Raw genomic sequence first — 21,162 nt, forward strand, 5'->3', positions numbered from 1 at the left:
TTTTCTGTACACAGGTGATTTTGCCTAGCCATATACGATTTCGCGTAGACATATAAAGCTTCGCTTTCAAAGTTGTGGCTCAAAAAATTGTAGGGTGAAGCGTAAAACAGCAGCTGGTTGAAAACTTCGCGATGTCACTTGCGATTGTATGCGGGCCCATTCTACGCGTCAGTGAATCTATTAACACTGCACGTGTTGCAACTTTTTATTTCTTTATTTAATATTGCGCTAGCAATTATATGGACATTGCAAGCGCATTTCTGCCGTTGGCGGCGTCGTCATCGTCGCCGTCGCCGTGAGGTTCCGTATAAAGTCCAACGGCAATAAAATCGCCGCCGTGCGCCGTACTCTGTGTGCGCGAGTGAACGCGTACGAGGGTGAGCCGGCAACGACGGGGGAATGTAGCGCACGAGAGAAAGGCAGGCCGAAAGCGCGCGGTCTTTGCGCGCGAGGCACGGGGGCGAGGCGACGAAGAGGGGGGGGGGGGGGGAGGTGCATTCCGTTCCATCGGCTGCTGCTCCCAGCATGGCCGCGCGGGCGCCGTATCTTGAAAGCGATCTGCGATGTGGGCGACGTGCATGCCCCGAGGGCCGGTAGCTTCGTATGCGCTCAGCTTTCGACGTTTAGTCGCGTAGAAGCGAGACGAGAGACAGCGCGAAGGTCAATTTGCCAGCTGCTGCTGGCGCGCCTTCTCACTCCGGTGTTTTGACAGCGAGTTTCCGCGGTCATCGAGCGAGATGTGTGCATGTTTACCTGTGCGCGCGTGACACCATGCTTGCCTTTTTGTTTAGTAAGCGAATGCTTACAACTTTATGCGGCCCATTAAACTACTATCCTTGCTTCGTATACTTGTCTACTAATTTTCTATCGCAATCAACACTTCGCCTTTCGGGCGAAACTGCGACTATTTATTTATTTATTTACTTATTTATTTATTTATTCAGCTACTCTCAAAGCCGTGAGGCGTTAAAGAGAGCAGTGGGAGTGTGAAAAACAATAGAATAGTGTAAGAGCAGGTACACTTCATTACAAAAGTTCCACAATTGCAGACTTGAAATGTACAAGTGCTGCGAGGGAGATGACGGACGTAGGCAGGTGATTACAGTCGGCGATGGTCTTTGGGACAAAGAACGCGTAACTGAAAAAAAAAAACACAGCCATCTACGTTCTAATGCACTACTAATCATACCCGTTCACACATCTGACTTTAGGCGCACTCTTTCCCCCACAAATTAGCAAGAGTATGTTCACTGCAGAGGGTGAGCGAGTTCATGGCTGCGGGAACCTCGGGCTCTTGTCCGACACCATACGTTGTGAGGGTGCGAAAAAAAATTCTCGTTTTACTTAGCTTACATCTCGCACTATCTCATCTCGTCTAGTCCGGTCGACTGATGAGAGTTCTGGGCCTGTTCGTAACGGACGCTGCTACGTGACGAAACTGCGCTATCACTAATGACCCACAATCAGTGCGCTCAACGTCGCACGGTACACTTCTCGTACTCAAGACGCAAATGACGCTCACTCGCTCATCCGTCGTACGACTTCTCCAGCGAGACACACGAGCGCAAGTTTTGCGCTTACTAACTGTATAGTTCTTGCCGGATTTCAAACCGAGAAAAATTGAAATTGTGCGGAGTGCTTCAGACGACACTGAAATACCTTTTCTGAGTCAGAGCGAGCGGGATCACACGAAGGATGACAAGAAGGAGGTATGTAATTTCTTGGAGGGCGCGGCAAGCATGCCCAGCCGGTACAGAACAGAAAAAAAAAACTATTTTGCTGCAAAGTCGCAGATGGACAGTCGCGTTAAACACAGATGACCTGCTTCCCGAAATGCGCCCAGTCGTCGCTGGGAGGCAATCGCCCGAGAACGCGAAGGGGCTCTAACGACGGGTGACCCTTTGAACCGAAAGTCATCAGTGTCCTTCCCTTCACCGAGCACTGAAAACCTAAGCCTAGCCTTGTAGGGACTTCGAATTTCTTCGAGAGTCCTACGTGATCGAACTTGGGGGGTTTGTCACCACAGGCCACAACACATGACGTGTGTTTAAATGAGTAGGCACATAATTTGTGTCCCATTTGTAAGGTAAGGTATTTTGCTTCGAGGCGCCCAAAGCCGTGAACTCCTTATATGTTACGCGCTAGAAATAAATCACACCAGAAACCTTTTTATTTCGCCGGGTTGGAACTGAGAAAACGTTGATGCTTTTGCCACCGAATTATTTTTATGGAGAGAAGCTGGCAAAGGTCTCTACGTTCGCGGTGAAATGCTTGCTTGCTAAACTCGCATGCTTGAAATACTGAGTACTTTTCTGGCCTACGTATTTTCTATATAAACATTCTTTAACGTTTCCAAAAGGCTTGTTTTTATTAAACCTCGGCACAGAGTAGCTAGTTAAGGGTATGTTTATACTGTCATCGTTTTTTCACCAACATTTGACGACCATCTCCAGCGCCTCCCCGCAACGCTGGCCTCCAGCTCAACTCTGCAAAATGCCGTTTTGGACGCTGTGAAATAACCGTATTCGGCCATCTCGTCAACGTGGCGGATGTCGAGCACATTCTTGAAAAAGTTCGCGCCGTGAAGCATTTTCCCGCCGCTGTGGTTGCTTAGTGGTTAAGGTGTTGGGCTGCTAAGCACGAGGTCGCGGGATGAAATACCGGCCACGGCGGCCGCATTTCAATGGGTGCGAAATGCAGAAAACACCCGTGTACTTAGATTTAGGTGCATGTTAAAGAAACCCAAGTGGTCCAAATTATTCCGGATTATTCCGGAATCTTTTGTCAAAATTAGAGTGCATGTTGCTAACCCTAATTGATCAATATTAATACTGGGACTCTTGTTAGCACCTCTACATTAGCTTATAGTTTGGTACCTTACGGACGGAAAGCCCCGTAAATTACATTAGGCCGTGAGTATGAAAACGGCTAAGGATGCGCTACTGCTGCTTAACATAAGCAATTCGAATGCCAGAGAAAAAAAAAAGTCCTGACGATGAATAACAAGTATTCAGAGGAATAGCTCGTCACTTAACATGAGCAACACCGAACGCGGCGATAATGATAGCTAAGATAGGATGTAGTTCCGTACAAGACTCATAATCAGAACGTATTTTTCATGTATAAACATTCGAACTTACCGATAAAAACAGTAATGAAACAGCAGTGAGGGAGAGTATAATGATGGAGTTGCGTTGATATCTAAACAGGCATTCCATGCACATGCCTACTTCTGGTTAGAACATAGACAGCCATTCTAGTTCCCTGGCTTTAATGCCTACACCGACGGAGATACAGAGTTAGTGTACTGCTTCAAAAATGTGAGAAGACACTATGAAATGAAGAGGGGAGAAAAATAAAACACCAGCCAGAAAAATCCGGAAGAAGATATTCAAGAGTCTAGAAAGAGAGGGGATCGGTTGATAAGGGAAAGACGAAGGAGGTTAGCCAGGCTGAACTCGTTTGACTACACTACACTGGGCAAGGGGAGAATGAGAATGAAATATGAAAAGAAGGAAAGAAGTGAGCTTCGCAGTATGCATGCACACGCATGCATAAGCGTCCATCATTCGCACTGCGACAAACCGAACGATTGTATAGAATCCAGAGAGTTCCTTATGCTTAACTATAAGCCTGTCCCCGGGTCTCCATCCTTCGCATGCAACGGTTGCGCATGCATCCAACTAACTGCCTTGTTATCTGTGTATACACTGAATTAACATAGCAGACTGGAGACAGCGTCAGGTGTGCGTACACGTTGCTAATCAGCATAATTGCACCGCGCGTTCGCGGCGCCTGAACGGCGGTGCGTCCTTCGCCCGCATCGGCGTATGCGCGCGTCCGTAAAGTGTGCGGGACGACAAATAAACGCTGCTTGTCTGGGCCTCAACCCACGAGTGCGGGTCACCTGCTTCGCAGCCACTTAGCACAGCACTAGCTGGACCAGTGACGTCACTGGAGCACCGGCCAGTGGGAGATTTTCATGCATCAGCGCGAAGCAGAGGCCCGGCGCATCAGAACAAGCTCCCCTCTTTCAGTGCTCCTGCGTAACTGTTTATGGTTGAAGAAGAGCTCGCTATAACGCTACAAAAGAAGAGCTCGCCATAACCATACAAGTTCTCCGGGAACACGAAGACAGGGACAGGGAGATAGAGATTTATTGTGTCCAAAGGAAGAAAGGATGGAGAGGTTCGTGTCTTTTGAAGCAGAGACTGGCTTACTCTGTTCATTGCACAATGCCCAGTACAAACTTCGTTGAAATGGTACAAAATAGCCGTTCAGTAGCACGGGAGGGACGGAGAACTAACTACTTCACAAGAGGTATACCGCGGGTAATTGTTATTATTTATTATTTGATTTGTAAACATATAAAGAGAAAAGAGAAAGCGAGAAGCCAGGCTGGCAACTGCCACCAGAAGGGGCACAACGCCTGCCTACTCTTCGGGTAATTGTTTATCACATCATAAGAAGCAGCTAAGTAAATATTTCATAAGAAGTCTTTACGTCTCCTTTTTATTTGGCTTATTTGTCTACAAATAATTGTGTATGCCAGGTGTCCCAGCTAATAGAGACCATGCTTTCTTTTTTTGAAAAATAAGCGATACCTTTGGTACGGATGAAACCAACTGTATGTTACTAGCAATATGCATAAAGAATCATCTAGTATTTTTAGCATTCTTAGTAATAAATAAACTAGCATTGATTAACTAGGAACCATTTTCCAGAGAATTGCAACAATGTCAATGCAAGGTTTGTAGAGCACATTTGAAAACGTAAATTTTAGTTTTTTGTGACGCATTATCATTTGTGCAGTTTTTTTTTCATGCTGGGAAAAAGCACGCGAAGCCATAGAAAAGCCACCACCGGTGATTATGATTATGATGATGATGATGATGATTTATTGGCATCGCCTTTGAAACGGCTCGGCTCGGTGACCGTCACCTAGCTCGATTGAGTTAATCAGGTTTGATATACCTGCTTTTCATTCTAGTATTTTTGTGCACGTCTCCTTGAAGTTTTTTCGCTTCCTGAAAACTTCTCCATCTATACCTTGTACCGCTACGTATGCTAGTAACGGATGCGGCCGTATAAATCTCTTCCCTGCCTTTTTCCCACCAATACTCTAAACGTCTCTTGCTCATCTCGACAGCTGACCGGTTGATGCTTCCGTCCACTTTAAATCCAAGCACTTCTGGAAGGCGTACGTTACGTAGGGTTCTCACTTGGTGAATCCCTTCGCATTCCATTAGGATGTGCTGAGTGGTCTCCGGATTTTTGCTGCAGCATACACATGCCTTATCTAGATCCGAATGTTTGCTCCGGTATGTTTTGGTCTTTAGGCAACCGACTCGAGCCTCAAATAGCATTGCACTGACCTTTGTGTTATCGTTCAGATGTTCCCTTCTAATTTCTTTCTTCTCATTCTTGTAAATTATTCTTCTAATCATACTTCCATCATATCTCATCGCACTGGTCATGCGCTATAAGTTTCTCGCCCACGTGCCCGTACGAAAACATTTTCTGCTTCATTCTCTCCCAGAGCAACAAAAGACTGGAACGACCTGTATCGCAACATTGCCACTATCACCAGCCCATGTATCAAGCTTCATGCATAGCATATCAAATGTAACATCGCACTGATCGTTGTGTCAACAATATTGTGTGTAAAAAAGAACACCCCTTATGTAATACCCCCTCGGAGGTCTTTAAAGAAGTAAAAATGAAATTAAATGGAATGAAATCTCCATGGTCCTTTTTGTTTCCATTCTTTGCATCCAATTCACTGTCTCTATTTCTCTTCCTTTCTTTCTGATTACTCCTGGTTGTCTATTTACAGTTTAAATTATCCTGTACTTGGTTGCCAACTTTCTTGACCTATTCCTTCAATCTGTGTCCATACTTTTCAGGTATAGATACTTGTGCACTTTATCCGCCCATTTATTTTCATCCATGTTCCTGAGTCTTTCTTCAAAACTAATTTTGATCTCCGCTTCTCTCACTTCAAAAGAGGCCCAACCCCTGTGGTTTTACCGGGGGCTCCCAAAGCCAACCGGCCTGACGCTCTTTAGTAGCTTTGGTTAACTTCCAACCCCGACAATGTATACAATTTTAAGCATACGATGGCGTTTACGAAGGTTAGCGCTGTCACCATCATTCATTCCTTTCCAAATTCCACACACCACCTCATACTTATTGTGCCCCAACAGTGATCTATGATTCATTACTGCTGCATTTCGCTTCCCCTTTGTTTTCAGATTATCTTGGTGAGTGCTTGAGCTAGTCTTTCCTTCGTTTATATACGTATACGCCGAGTTATTTATATTGCTTGACTATGGGTATGACTTGCTGTTGAATTGACGCCACGTAATTACTCGTCTCTTCATTAAAGATCATAATTCCGGATTTCTCTGTGCTAAACTTAAGGCCTAGATTTGTCGCTGCGTTGCCGCAGATATTCGCAAGTGTTGTAAGTCTCTTGTATGGTCCACTAGCAGCACTATGTCATCCGTATACATCAGTCCGGGGATCCTTCTGTTGCACCATTTGTCCATTAAGTATGTAGGATAAATCAAACCCTAATTGTAAAAACTCCCACAGCCTCAAGTGAGTTCAGTATGGCCTCATGGGCTACCTTGTCATATGCTTCTTTGAGATCGAGAAAAAGTGCCATTGATAGGTGCTTGAGGCTGTTTTTGTTCCTTCAGACAGCTTTGGGGCACTTAGACGACAGTCCTTTTACAGAGGGGAAGATCTTGGGGCCGTGGACTCGTGCGTCTGCTATGTGCAAGGCTACAAAGGCGCTGCTGCGTTTTTTGAAATGCACCAGCCTGTATGACCGCCTGTGACTAAAGTCAGCGATGAACGCTTGACTGTGCAACTGCGCGAAGTGTGAACTTCTCTTGCTTCTTCTCTTTCAATCCCCTTTCTCTCTTCCCCCGGAACAGGATAGCCTACCGGGCTCAACGTGGTTAACCTCCCTGCCTTTCCCATATGACCTCTCTCTCTCTCTTTGTTCTTAGACGCAGGTAACAAGGTCAATAACGTTGTCGATGGATGAGCGACCTCGAGGAAAGCCCGCAATGGCGACCGGGTAGATGTTGAATCGATCGAGGTACCATTGCAAATGAGCAAGAATAATTTTTTCCATCATTTTGCCGATGCAGCTCGAAAGCGCAATCGGACGATATGATGATAATCGAGCAGAGACTTCGCAGATTTCAGAATGGCGATCAAGCGACTCGATTTGCATTGTTTAGGAACGGCGCCGTTGTGCCGCGACTCATTGTAGTACTCGAGTAGCTCACCACGTGCTTCGTGTCTAAGGTGGCAACAAGGTACGTGATGCCATCTGGTCCTGGTGACGAAGAACACGTGCAGGTCGCCAACGCGGAGCAGAGCTTTTCGAGACAAAATGGCACGTACATTTTTGGTACACGTGCCTCAGGGATGTCACTGAATGCTACGTCAGTATTGATGACCACGAACCCAGCAACCCGGGCACAGAACTATTGAGCTATTTCAAGCTGCGAGCGGCGTTGGTAGAGGGCCAGAGCAGCAAAGGGCTTCCTTTGATGCGGATATGAACGAAGACCCCTAATTGTTCTCCACACGTGCGAGAGCGATCTTTGGGGATCAGGTGACTGGCAGGAAGATTTCCACCGCTTGTCTTCCAATTTATCCATGCGATGCTGAACTTTCTTTTGTATGCGCCGTGAAGCCCTTAGATCAAGAACGAACTTCTTGCGCCGATACCTTCTTTCCGCCTGTCGGCGTGCCGCACGAAGCCTGCCCAATTATGTAACGAAGTCTAATGACCTTGCTGACCTTGTAAGCGAGCGGATGAATGCTTTCATTGCTTCCGCGATTGTATCTTCTATATTGCGTGAAAGGCCTTCCCGACATGCGTGACCCATATGCTCCTGAAAGCTTGACAATTCAACTGTACGCAAGATAGTAGAGGAGGATTACTCAACTCCACTAATCGTTATGTATGTTGGGATATGGTTGCTTCCGTGTGTCTCCATGTACGTAAACCATTGGATGCTCAAGGCGAAGCGCCGTGACACCAAAGTCAAGTCCACGCAGCTATAAAAGGTCGTGCCCTGCAGAAATGTAGGGCTGCCATCATTCACACAGCACATATCATAGTCGGAAACAAATGAAGCCAGACTATTGCCTCTGGAGTCAATTTTATTGCTACCCCAAAGAGGAACTAAAACAAGAGAGGAGAAGGCGAAGAGAGAGATATTTCACTCATTGTCGCAATTGGAGAGTGAGCTACTGCTATCCTTACAAAGTAAAGCCGAGTGCAGAAGAATAGCCACGATGTTCTGGAACCAATGTTTAAAACTTGCTGCACCGCTTCAATTTGATTCAACTTTTATTCTTTGTTGAATAGACTCAGATCTTAAGTAGACGGTCGGCTTAAAATAGCAAGCCTGCGCCAGAGGAGTGCGATTTTGTCAGGTTGGTTGTCAGGTTCTCCTATATCTTATCTGACCAGCGTTGCAGCATTCGAATGCATTTCTACACCTGCAAGTCACGGATAACGTTTGTTTACGTCTCACAAACAGTTGCTTTGCGACAGACAGTGCGTTTTCCACGGAACACGTTCATGGCAACGGGTGCTTTTTTATGCAGGTATCTGGTGAAATTTTCTTGCCGCACTCGCCTGCGTGAAATGTACAGATACATAGTTGAAAATGACATTTCAAATAAAATCGACACTACTCAAAATATCTCGGAACTGCACCACCATGTTGCTTGCAGCAAGGTCACGAGGTAACTACCCCCACCCTTGGCGGTGTACTAGGCCTTTGATGTAGAAGCGCTGCAGCAGTACTCGATCATGCTTGTTGAATTTGCTTGGATTATTGCTATAACGGAGAGTACGGAACCACAGGAAAGAAAGAAAGAAAGAAAGAAAGAAAGAGAGAAAGAAAGAAAGAAAGAAAGAAAGAAAGAAAGAAAGAAAGAAGATGAATGAATGAATGAATGAATGAATGAATGAATGAATGAATGAACGAGCGTATATTTATACAGTTATAGCCGTACATCGTAATGGGAAAGTAGTCATACGAGTGCGGCTTGCGGCTCGAAGAGAAATCCCGCCTATGTCACCGTACAATTCTCCAGTAGCATCAGATACATTTACAACGCAGGCCACGAGTTTTGAGTGCAGCTCGCAAACTTCACCTCTAACAATATTTTAGAGAACGCTGCACGTTGATGGGTACACCTGAAGGCACTAGCAGAATTATCGTTTCTCCGAAGCATGATTTTCAATGGGAGCGTCGTCCATCGTGGATTACGTCAAAGTCACAGCGTGTAGGTGTTTTGTCTCAATTAGATGCATGCAAGCAAGCATTCTGCGATGTACACTTACCCTGTAGGGCCCCTCAACAGGCTTCTGTACAAATTTTGGTTTTAGACTGGAAGTCTAAAGCACTATACAGGGAGCGTTTTACTCAACAATTTTTTTTTCAAATCGGTTCATGATTCAAGGAAATAGAAGAAATTGAACGGTCCCGTTACCATGCCATCATGAGATAGAAGTGGTTCTTTATGGCGAAGGAAAGGTTGGCGCTATCTTCTGCAGCCCTTGAGGGAGCCTTCAGGTCGCGAATGTCCCTGTCAACAGAGAGACTGTCCCTTTGCCTCGAGTAGCGCAAGCAAACGGCACTCATTTCCTGCCTTCTACCATACCAAATCGGAGGGACTACGTCACGTTCACGTGACGAGCCCCACCTTTTTCTTGTCTTATTTTTTTCCTGCACGACGCATTTACATTGAGCGTACCGCACAGGATGATTGAACGAAATCCCGTGCCATGGTCGGTGACGTTGCAAGCAGTGCGTCTTGCGTTGAGGCTTTAGTGCGTGTGACCTAACTCACTCGCTCGAAGCATAGCTTTACCGAAAGGAAGGGCATGCAGCCTTCTTTTTAAAATTCTTAATTTGCGACCGTTGTAGTGCCACGCAGCCGTTTCATACGTTGCAAGTACTTCGCGTTGCATACGTCGCGCTTTTTTGTTTGCAATGCCTAAACGTAGTGAGGGGCTCCTTATGCACCCGACACAAGTTGGAAGCGGGCAGAACAAAATAAGATGTGAGTTCGGGCACACCAATACTTGGTACATATAGCTCTGTACACATTCTGTGTGCGTCCATTGCGTGTTTGTATGTGAGTAAGAACTATAAGTTATGTCATTTCAGTCGGCTCACTGGACAAACAATATCCATATAAATGCCCACTTCGAAAGTTACCAACATATGTAATACCGTAAAGTTAGTAAGTGAGCCTGTGTATGCCACCGAAAATACAATTCTCAAAGTCAGGAAGTTGACTCCTTCAAAGCTGGCTTCTCCACAATAACATGACTCTTTAGGCAAAGCCCACTTCTGTTGTTCCTTCTATCCCCGGGCAAATCAAGTTTATTAGAAACATTTATGTGTGCGTGATACTGAGTGCGTTAACAATGTAATTACTATGAAAAGACTTGCTGGAGAAATAGTAAGACAGAAGGGCACAGTCCTGCACAGCCCTGATTCTGAAATAGTGCTCGAGATGTTGCACAGTAGAAGGAGGATGCTGTTGGCAGCAAGCGGATGTTTATATGTCCGAAGACGTAGCTAGACAGTTAAAGAGCGGACAGCAGTAATGTTAATTCATTTTATTTTCTTCCTATTATTTAAAATGAACAAATAATTACTACTGAAGCATGCCTACAGTTGGTGTAAAATAGGGGAAGATTGTGTATGAAGTGTAGGTGAAGTAAGACGAGTGTTGGTTACTTGCGGCTTTTGCAATAAATTATATATTCAAGTGCTCCAGACAGTACGTTATGGGTGTTTTTTCTGAATGACGCAGAATTTATCCCGCTACCTTGGGAGAACAGTAAACGCCATCAAAATCATATCTAACTTCTCTGAAATAAGGAGGGGGAGGGGGGACGCTATGACAAGTTTGTATGCGAATTTTAAATATTTTTGGATTTGTTTTGTAAAATGTTCGTTTAGCAAGCATTGTACTGTATTTTACACTACATTTCTTCCAGTGTCCTGAGAGACTACTACGTCACACCTAACTTACATTTCGTGGAAATAGGAGAGGGGAACACAATATATCTTGTGTGTGTTGAAAGTTTAATGATTCTGGCCTAATTAAGAGCATGACAAATAGTTACCGAACCCTCTTTTCCCTATTTTCATGTGTTATACGAAGTTCGTACTAGGCGTTTTCGGTGTTTTTAGTCAACTCAGTGGGTAACTTTGTTCATATTCCTAAAATAAATGGTAGGCTATGGGTGATATGTTGGAAAAATTCAAAATTAGCGCATTAATTGTGGCTTTTGCACTAATTTACGCCAAGTGCTCTGGAGCGTGATACGTGCATGTTACGAACGGCGCAGAATTTAGCCCGCTACCTTGAGAGAACAATGTACACCACCGTGATTAAACGTAGAGAACATTAGAGAAAAATTGGGGCAATTGTTTGCGAAGTAAGACCTGTCTCAATTACTGCCTCTGTAAAAAAAATCCTTACCAACTGCTCGAAAGCGTTATATACGGGCAGGCTTTCAAACGGCCGACTCATACGCTATCAACGTTTTAAAGCATGTTGTTTCAAGGCAGGCCACTGAAATTCATAGTTTCACTGCTCGAAAGAAAGAGCTTCGCTAAAATTGAGTTGTGATTATGCAAGGTCGCATATGCCTAAGTGCTTCTGCATAAGTAATTGCATTAACGCGTCTATGAAGTAACGGGCTTTTTGCGCCATTTTGTAGTCTCTTGTAAAATTGATGGAGATGAATTATTTTGCGGCACTGCACCCATGAAGCACCTGCCGAGTTTTTGTTTCTCATAGTTTGCCTTATTTCGCTAAGGTACATCAACCTGCACCAATGGCCTGGTATCATCCCAGGTATACGTCTACAAGTAGAGAAAGCTTAAACCACACTGGAAATTTCACGGAGATATTTTATTTCCTAATCACGTACGTCTTTGGTCTTTAGATTGAACGGAGGGCTTTATATTCCTGTTTCTTTCACCATCATTGTCACATGAACTATTGACGTCACACGTGACGCCAAACACAGTCGCAATGAACGTCAGTGGTTTCCACGCCGACTGCGTAGAGCATTAAAACAGAAAAAGAATTTGAACAGTATTGTTGTTGTCCCTTTGTGCGAGACGCACGTCCACATTTTTTTTTTGTATAAAGGCAGCCTTGGTTGCAAAAAAAAAAATTAACAACGCAATGGGTGTAACAAATACGTTGAGTTTATTAAACTAATTCGAGTATTAGCATAGAAATTGTTTGCCGACTACGAGAGGCCTGGAGCCTTGGTTCGACGTTTCGCCTACATCGTGCCCTTCGTAGGGTCCACGGGGCCTTCTGAACTATTTGTCGTATAGTTCGGAGCAATTACTCTTATAAGTTCCGGCTCGGGATCAGCTCCAAGATGGCGGAAAAATGACTGTTTGGTTCGGTTCCGGTTCAGCTGAAAATAACGGTTCAACTCCGGCTTTCGTTTTAGTTGCGGTTCAGTTCGACACCCTGCATGGTGCAAGGTGCCGTGGCACGAAGCAGCAGTCCAGCAACTGGGGCCGAATTCACAAATATCTTCTGTCTTAGCAGTTATTTGCCATTGGCTAATCACCAATCGCCTTCGATAATATGTCCAGAATCAGAATTCGCTGTAACTTACTTTAACGAACCGTTCTAGTGCAAGAGCTTTCTGGAAATACGGACCCTGATGCGGAAGTGAGTGCACGCGCAAGGTATCCCGCCCGAGGCACACCCACAGGCCGTTTTAAAACTGGGCGCCAAGCTTCCGCTGAATTCGACGCGCACACCAGTAGCAATTACGTCAAAGAAGGCGTCACCTTTGGTTGGTGTCTCCACGCATGCACAGGCAGGCTTGCGCTAAAACCGTGTCATGCGATAGTCAGTCAAGATAGTTCAAGAAAGGAGAACGCCGGCTGAGTGGACAGAGGGTATTCGTGGAGGGAATTAAGTGCGTTGCAGCCTGGCTCAAACATCCTCGACGAATGACACAAGCAAAGGACTCTTTGCCATGGAAACACGCATACTTATGAGTTGATCAAACAACAAGAATAGACGAGAATGAGTTGGTTTAACTTCGAAGGAAGGAATTTGACTCGCCCGTTAAACCGGAAAATTCTGAAGAAAGAAAAAAGTGAACTGCCAGCACAATCTTCTTCCCGTAAAGGCTGATCGGCGAAACGGGGAGATTCGATTTCACACCCACGTCAATTCGACTTCCCTCTATTTGCGCGTGCGCCTGCGGGAATCGCTTCGTTCTCCGCATCAGCACGCCGCTAAGAGGTGTGGACTGCGTACGAAACGAAAGTCTTCGTCACCAGTGGGACTCTGAAAGATTCTTCTCGCCTCTGTAAGAATCAGATTTTGCCTGGCGCATTCCGCAGTGGCATTTCGTACAAAATGGAGTTCGGCAGAGCGAGTCCTGGAAAAGCCGGCGTGACGAGCAAAATAAGGGAAAGTTCAGTTTTGTGTTCTTGATTACATTGCTGTCTTCGGATAACTGTTATGCACGAGTCTCGATAAAGGCTTGTGAGGTCGTGCAGATCAGCTACCATTTTTCCATTAAATCAGAACCGATTGCGGCGCGCGGCAGAGTTTAACGTGCTGATAAAAATTCCGTTCACGAAAATTTCAATATCTCTACCAGTCTCTCGCGGCACGGCTTTTCGTCTCTGAATGAGTGCGCGGGTACCTTGAGCAATGACTATGAACGCTGATTAAGAAGCACATACTGATGCCCTGTTGTCTTTTCCGTCGATGAAGGAGGAGTTCAACGCCAGACGTGCAGTCAGTCGTGCCCGTCGTTTAGTCACCTCTTCCACGTTTCTTTTTTTTTTTTACAATTGCGGTAGAGGAACGGAATGATCTAAAATGTACACAATAACAGGAGCCTCTGACATATTAAAACGGACTTATTTGTGTCAGCACCTAGCTATACTCGGTAGGCGCATCCATGCACATGTAATATCTGCTGCACCCTTTATCACATTACTCAAAACACTGTGTCCATTCTCTCATTAAGGGTAGTCTCTTCCTTGTATAAGGGACAGAAGGGTGAAGAGGATGGTTAATTACCGGAGGCTTAAAGAAAAACTCGTTTGGATACCTCATTCCAAAGTAGCTCGAGTGCTTTCAATGAGCTTAAACTTATGAAACAGTGCTTACCCGTTCGAAGCTATAAGCCCACGTGTGCAACCTGCTCGAAAAGCCTGCTGAAACCGCTGCTCTAGGTGTTTCGAATGGACGGCACGAAAACGAACATCCACATGTAAACCATAATCCGATTCCGTCATCAGATAGACGGACAACTTAATCTCAAGCTCAAAGATGGCCCACGAGCGTCCAAGCGTGGGCACTGTCCGACGTGTCCCACGGGTGTTTCGACCGACCTAGCAAAGTCCAGCCCGAAAACGTCGATGCTGCACCGTCCCACTGTTGTGAGGGGCCTATCCTCTCTTCAACATAAGCCTGTCGGTGCGGTGCGGCATCAGCTGCGAGCGCCGAGCCCGCCGTCTCCAGCCGGGTTCTCTTCATTTAAGCAGCCGGCCGTGAGGGCTGAGTTAAAGCGGCAGGGTCGGCACTTTTTCGTTCTTGTTTTTATTCCCTCCAACAACGACGAATTAACCGACAACGATGGGAGGAAGTTGCGTGTATCCCCTAAGTACCACCTAATTTTCCAGGAGAGCTAGCACGCAGACGATAAGCATAATTTATGATAAGTTGGCGCAGAAACATTCGATGGTCATCGTAATTATTTCGGTTCGAGAAAAGCGGGCCAAGACTAGTATAGTACTGAAGCGCAGATGCACTAAAGAATTGCCTTACAGAAAGACACAAAATTGAAATTCAAGAACATGTTGCGGACCGTATAAGATTGTTACCGAGGTTTTAATTATGCAGAGCAGATATTATAGTCCCCCGTGGATGCTGTCAATTAGTGGATGCTGACAACCCCTCCAATAGGTTTACCTGTCTATAGAATAATACGTAAGAGAGATATGTTCATGAAAGCCGTAGAGCGACTGGCACTAATTGGATTTTACATTTTCTATCCTCAGTATGTCGGCGTGTATACAAAGGCATTGTGGCGAAATAATTCATCTGCTTCCGCATTCGTCATACGGGATCTCCCGATAGAGCGAGGATTTCGGTTGTCGGTAGTGGCATCTTCGACCATCGCCGAACTTCTTGCTATCCGGGTTGCGCTTCACATAATCTGTAGATAATGCGCAAAGGATAGGTTATCAACAACGATTCCGAAAGCCGCCCTCACGTCTTTAAAACATAGACTCGAGCACACATTTATTCTGTGAAACGCTCAATGAGCACACAAATGCAAGTTCAAAAAGCCACATTATCGCGTTTCGATGGACACCAGGAGGCGGCAACATTCAAGGAAACACTGCAGCGGATGCAGCTGCGAATCGGGTGCACAATAACGAAGGGTCAATAAATCTTCATCTTATACCTAGTGAGGTCCACCTGCTGAGTCATACTTCATCGTCTGCCTCAGCAAAAATACGTGATTTGATGAGAAGTCTAATTGTTCTGAGTTATTTAATAATCAGTGTATTAAACTGTCAATTCTGTCAAATATGAGTGATAATAGAAAACTATAAACTTTATTAAACCGTCTGTGGCTTGGTACAGCATTACGAAACCATTTTTGTGCAGGAAAAACCCGCTCGCTGAAATGCAGTGTTCTTGTGGCCATGCAGACGAAGATGTGCACCACCTCCTTTTCGAGTGCCCAAGGCACAAGATGGCAAGGCCAACATTTAAGGCATATTTATTCCAGAAAAGCAGTTTCCGCTTTGCAATTTTACATAGAACATACTAATGTGCTAATGAGGTGTGCATTAAATATTCGTGTCCTCTACTAAAAAATCGCATTGCTACACGTGAAATATGCGTCATACGAGTTCAAGTTTATTATGAGTTATGTAGTTATCCAGTATGCTAGGTATTTTAACTCTGTGTAGTTTCGATTGTGCACTTGTTTGCAGAATTGAGAACCTCTGCGCGTGTGAGCGAACAATTATGATTACTTGGATCTGTGGATGCTTATACTCCTTTGCTCATGTTGGTGGGTGCTCTTGTACTATAGACTGTGGCTTCCTTGACTCTTGTACATAAATTTATGTGTCTTCGCGCTTTTTGACCGTATTTAACTTTACGCCTACCAGGATGTGTATTTATACATTTCAATTACGCATAAGAATAAACTTCCCCTATGCTTTTTTCCGGACTAATCGTTTGTTATTTCTTATGAGAGTGAGTAATCATAAGAAGTCGATTCCCTCGAATTCCATATTCTTCTCGCTCGTTGAGTGAATTTGGTGCTTTTCGACGCTTTTCATGATTTGATTTTGTTTGCAATGTGACGAGAAGTCGCCGGTGTCACCTAAAGGCGCGAACCTCTTTCAAAATTAGCTCATTAACAATCATAATGAAAAGGTACGGGCATGGCACTGTATCATCGATGATATCTGGCAAACTGCTAGACATGTATTAAAGTCATTGTGCTTTCCGCGAACGAGTCAAAAAGCACAAAAAGAAAAAGAAACATGAAGGACACAACAAAGAATACAGTAAGCGCGCTGTACGAAAACGCCAAGGTAGACCATCTCCGGTGGTCGGCAGCTGGTTTCATCTTCTCCGTTTGATTTGTTTGTTGAGATTACCCATGCAACAAGTCCAACATGGCTGCCTTTCGCAATGTGCTTTTGTGCGGTTTCTATGTGGGGCTTTATACCTTTATATGTTATTTCTCTTTTATTTCGTTCTTTGTTTTGCCATCAGCTTTGACAAATATCTGAGTTGTATGATAACGGCGGTGCGGTGTAGCGTATGCCAACTTCTAACGGCGAAAGGAATGCAAAAACAAAAGAACCATTACAAACTCCAGCCCGTGGAAGCCAAACCATGAGATGAAACCATTTTTCACAGGATAAGTTTGAACACGGACAGCTTATATATTTAGAACTGGAATAACTAGCTTTCGTTCTGTACTGCTAAGTGACCTAGAGTGTCTGTTATCATACGTGATGCCACGATGCTCTACACGCACATTCAAAATTTGAAAAAAAAAATGCATAAACAATGACAAGTCAACCACTTCATTCCGTCGATTTGAGCAATATTTTGAACCAACTTTCACGAATAAAAGAAAGCATTGTTCAATTTGTAAGGCTTTTTTCTTTTGGAATAAGTACTACATTGTAGGAAAAGTCATATTACGACACAGTGTCTGGTTCTCAACCACTTTTCCCATTTTGTATGTCATAATCCGAAAGGCACCACGTTGTTTCCGCGGATGGGAGTTATGTGAACCTACCTTGAGAAAAGTAGTACAAACGCAACAAATTATGAATGCAGATGGTGTTCCGAAGTTTTATGAGACTCCCCGAGCACTCCCCTTCGCAGAAATTGAATTGTTTGTGTGTCAACCGCATTTTTCAAGAGACGACGGCCAGTAACTCACTCAAAGGAGATGTTTCATTGCGAAGCGAAGGAAGTGATTTTTTGTGGGGGATGAAATAGCAACAAGGACACTGGAAAACACTTTCTGAAAGCCATTTATGTCTCGTTGCAATATCGCCGAGACAATAAATACTTGCGCCTTGTACAACTATGAGTCAAATCGTATCGGAACCGCTGGAAATCGAAATCTCTGTAAATAGAACACACTACCTAACTGTAATTGGGACCTATGTGCCCGGATCCCTACGGCGCATTCCTATTTGTAAGTGAATTGAAATAGACAGGTCTGTGCAGGGAATGGAATGAAAAAAAAAAGTTCATTCAGTGTGGCACTAGTAATCTGTTTGACTGCAAGGGGAAGTATCGTAAATGAATTTTATAGCCGTGTTGCTATTTTGTGCTGTTGCTAGTAGGACACGTTGTAAAGTTATATTTACATACTTGTATAGGCATCAGCACAGAGAAAGCGTCGTAACAAATATGGACAAAAATTAATGAAAACAAGACTCATTGCTCTCAATTCCTCCTGAAAGCTCATTTATGGTAAGTGAGTGATTGTCCCCGGTTATGCGATACTAATGGCTTCCTATGTGAAGGAGAAATGTGTGCTCGTAGGTTTGCGTATACATTGGTAGCAGAGAATAAAATGTAGTTAAAGTCAACAACGTATAGTGGAGCGCTTAACACGGGTTAAGCCTGGAAAAACTGAGACGCATGCTTTTTAGCAATGAATAAAACTCGATGTATTAGTTATGGATGTAGTCCAAGTGCCTTTTGTTACTATGTTGGAATCACGTTTTCAAATGACATGTATTTGCATTTATATCCCTTGTTGAGGTAGCTATGTTCACCTGTGTGCATACACACGCGCGTGCACACAAACGAACGTGTGCACACACACACACACACACACACACACACACACACACACACACACACACACACACACACACACACACACACACACACACACACACACACACACACACACACACCACACACACACACACACACACACACACACACACACACACACACACACACACACACACACACACACACACACACACACACCACACACACACACACACACACACACACACACACACACACCACACACACACAACACACACACACGCACACACATGCACACACACACACAGACACACATGCACACACGGCCACACACAAACGCACACGCACACGCACAAAAAAGCGCATGCAGCGAACAGAAATACAAAGAAACAAACAAACGAACAAGCGAACGAACGAACGAACGAACTAACTGATCGCACAGTCTTCGAGGCTTTTAATGTACCACTTTTCCGCGCCCTGTATACATACCCGAAAAGCGACTGGATACTATTCCGCGCCTGTGAGCACGTATACCAGTGGGAGCGCTCCCGTGCGCGCTTCCTATCATTCGTGAGGATCATCGTAACAACGAAGAGAGCAGTATAGTATGGCGCCTGTTTCCCTAGCGGCGAACTTACGCCCATGTCAACGCCCTCCCTCCAGCGCGAGCCCCACACTGCCGGCACCTTACGCAGAGAAAGAGGCTCGCAGTACGGATCCGCTTTCGATGGGGATCCATTTAGTTCCCACGCGCTCTTCTCCGGTCGGTAACACGTGTGCATTGGCACCGCGCATACCGTTGGTGGCGTGCTACATCAAGAAATTCTGCGAGCAGAGTCACTTAACCTTGTTGGCAGGGGAGTCAGCTGTTATCGAGGCGTCCCCCTTCTAACAGATTGCGCGTACTTGAAGTGGTAGACAGAGAGACAGAGATAAAGCTTTATTCAATTGTCACGCTTATAGCAATGATGAAACCCATCAGTCAAGACGCTTGCTAGTCGTTCGCATCCTTATCGATTCGATGTAAGCTTCCAGGTTCGGTTGGTTCCAAGTAGATGTAACCTGAGCAGTCACTCGGGCGAAGGGGTATAGGCTAAGCTGTGTTTGGGAGAGTGGTGACGCGGATACCATAGATTGTGGGTTGTGTTAAGGTGCCTGTTGCAGCGTTTACACATTTTTGGGGAGGAGGTCAGTTACCGGTCCCCATGTAAAGTGAGGATAGGTCGAAAGAACCAAGAGGAAAGCATGAAAATATTACCATGCGATCTGTTATTACACTGCACATCAACGATTTTGATGTGCTTTCATAATTGAAAAAAAAATAAAGAATCTATGCTGTTGTGCAGCACAAAAAAAAAAAAAACGTTCAGCTATACAAATGTAAATTGTGCAGCGTGTCCAGTGCAGTAGCATAATGAAATCGAAATGCATTGCTCGTGGGAAATCCACCTGTCACAGGGTCAGTTTCAATCGACATGGAAGCATATTTCCCGTAGCTTCGTAGCGAAGGTTAGCAGGTCACGATATAGTGACGGCCCACCCACTCATCGATCAGGACTGTTCTCGAATAGTAAAATAAATAACAAATAAACGTATCAAGGCAGTCACTTCCGGCGCTACTTGACAATTATATTCAGTTGGACATATGATGAACGCCTTAGAGGCAGAAATATCTGCGAATTTTGCTTTGCCGCCCCATCGTCCCCGTTTCGTTAAATTATTTGCTTAATCGATCAAAATGAAAACCAATACGGTGTCGCGCTGTGTGTGGTAAAGGTATGGTATGGTATGATTTATTTATTTATTTATCACAGTACCCACAGCGCCATTTCTGGCATTACAGTAGGGGGGGGGGGGGGGGTTGAAGAAGGAAAAGGTGCACAATGTACTACCGCGTTCAGGCGGCGAAAAAAAAAATAACATTGAGATAGGAAAAACACAAAATTATTAAACATAAAAATTTCACAGCAAGAAAGAAAATGCGTCATTTGATGTTATGGACACTCAGGCAATTTGTTCCTGTCAGAAATTGCTTTGGGAAAGAAAGACATTTTGAAGAGGTCAGTCCGGCACCTGTATTCTTTAACTTTGAGCGAATGGTCTCTTCGGATGGACACATAATCAGGGCTAAATATATATTGGGTTCGGCCAATTCCAGTTCTTGAATGAAATATGTTATGAAAAAATTTTAACCGAATAACTTCCCTACGTTTTTGAAGTGTGTCCCAGCGCAAAGTGTTTTTCGCACTCGATACGCTGAAAAAACCTACCATAGTCATTAAAAACGAAACGAACGGCCAAATTCTGAACTCTTTCTAGCTTTTGTATGTCAACTAGAGATTTCGGGTCCCAGACTGTGCAAGCATACTCAAGTATGCTTCTAACATTTGATATATATAACAGTTCTTTGGTTTTTACAGGAAAATGTTTGGCGTTACGACGCAGGAAGCCCAAAGCGCGGCAGGCTTTGGCAGTAACAAAATCGACATGGCGGTGCCAAGACATTACACTGGTCAAATATACACCAAGATATTTAAATTCTGAGACTGACAGCAGTTTGCTACTGTTAATGTTATACGTGAAATCATGAGGAGTCTTTTTTTTTTAGTGAAACACATATGTACAGACTTTTGTAAATTAATATGCATTCCCCAATCCTCACACCATTGAGCTACTGCACACAAGTCCTGTTGTAATGCTTCGCATTCACCTCGATCGTTGATAATTCTATACAAAACACAATCATCCGCGAAAAGT

The sequence above is a fragment of the Dermacentor silvarum genome, chromosome 2 (assembly GCF_013339745.2).
Source record: "Dermacentor silvarum isolate Dsil-2018 chromosome 2, BIME_Dsil_1.4, whole genome shotgun sequence".
NCBI classification, from domain to species: domain Eukaryota; kingdom Metazoa; phylum Arthropoda; class Arachnida; order Ixodida; family Ixodidae; genus Dermacentor; species Dermacentor silvarum.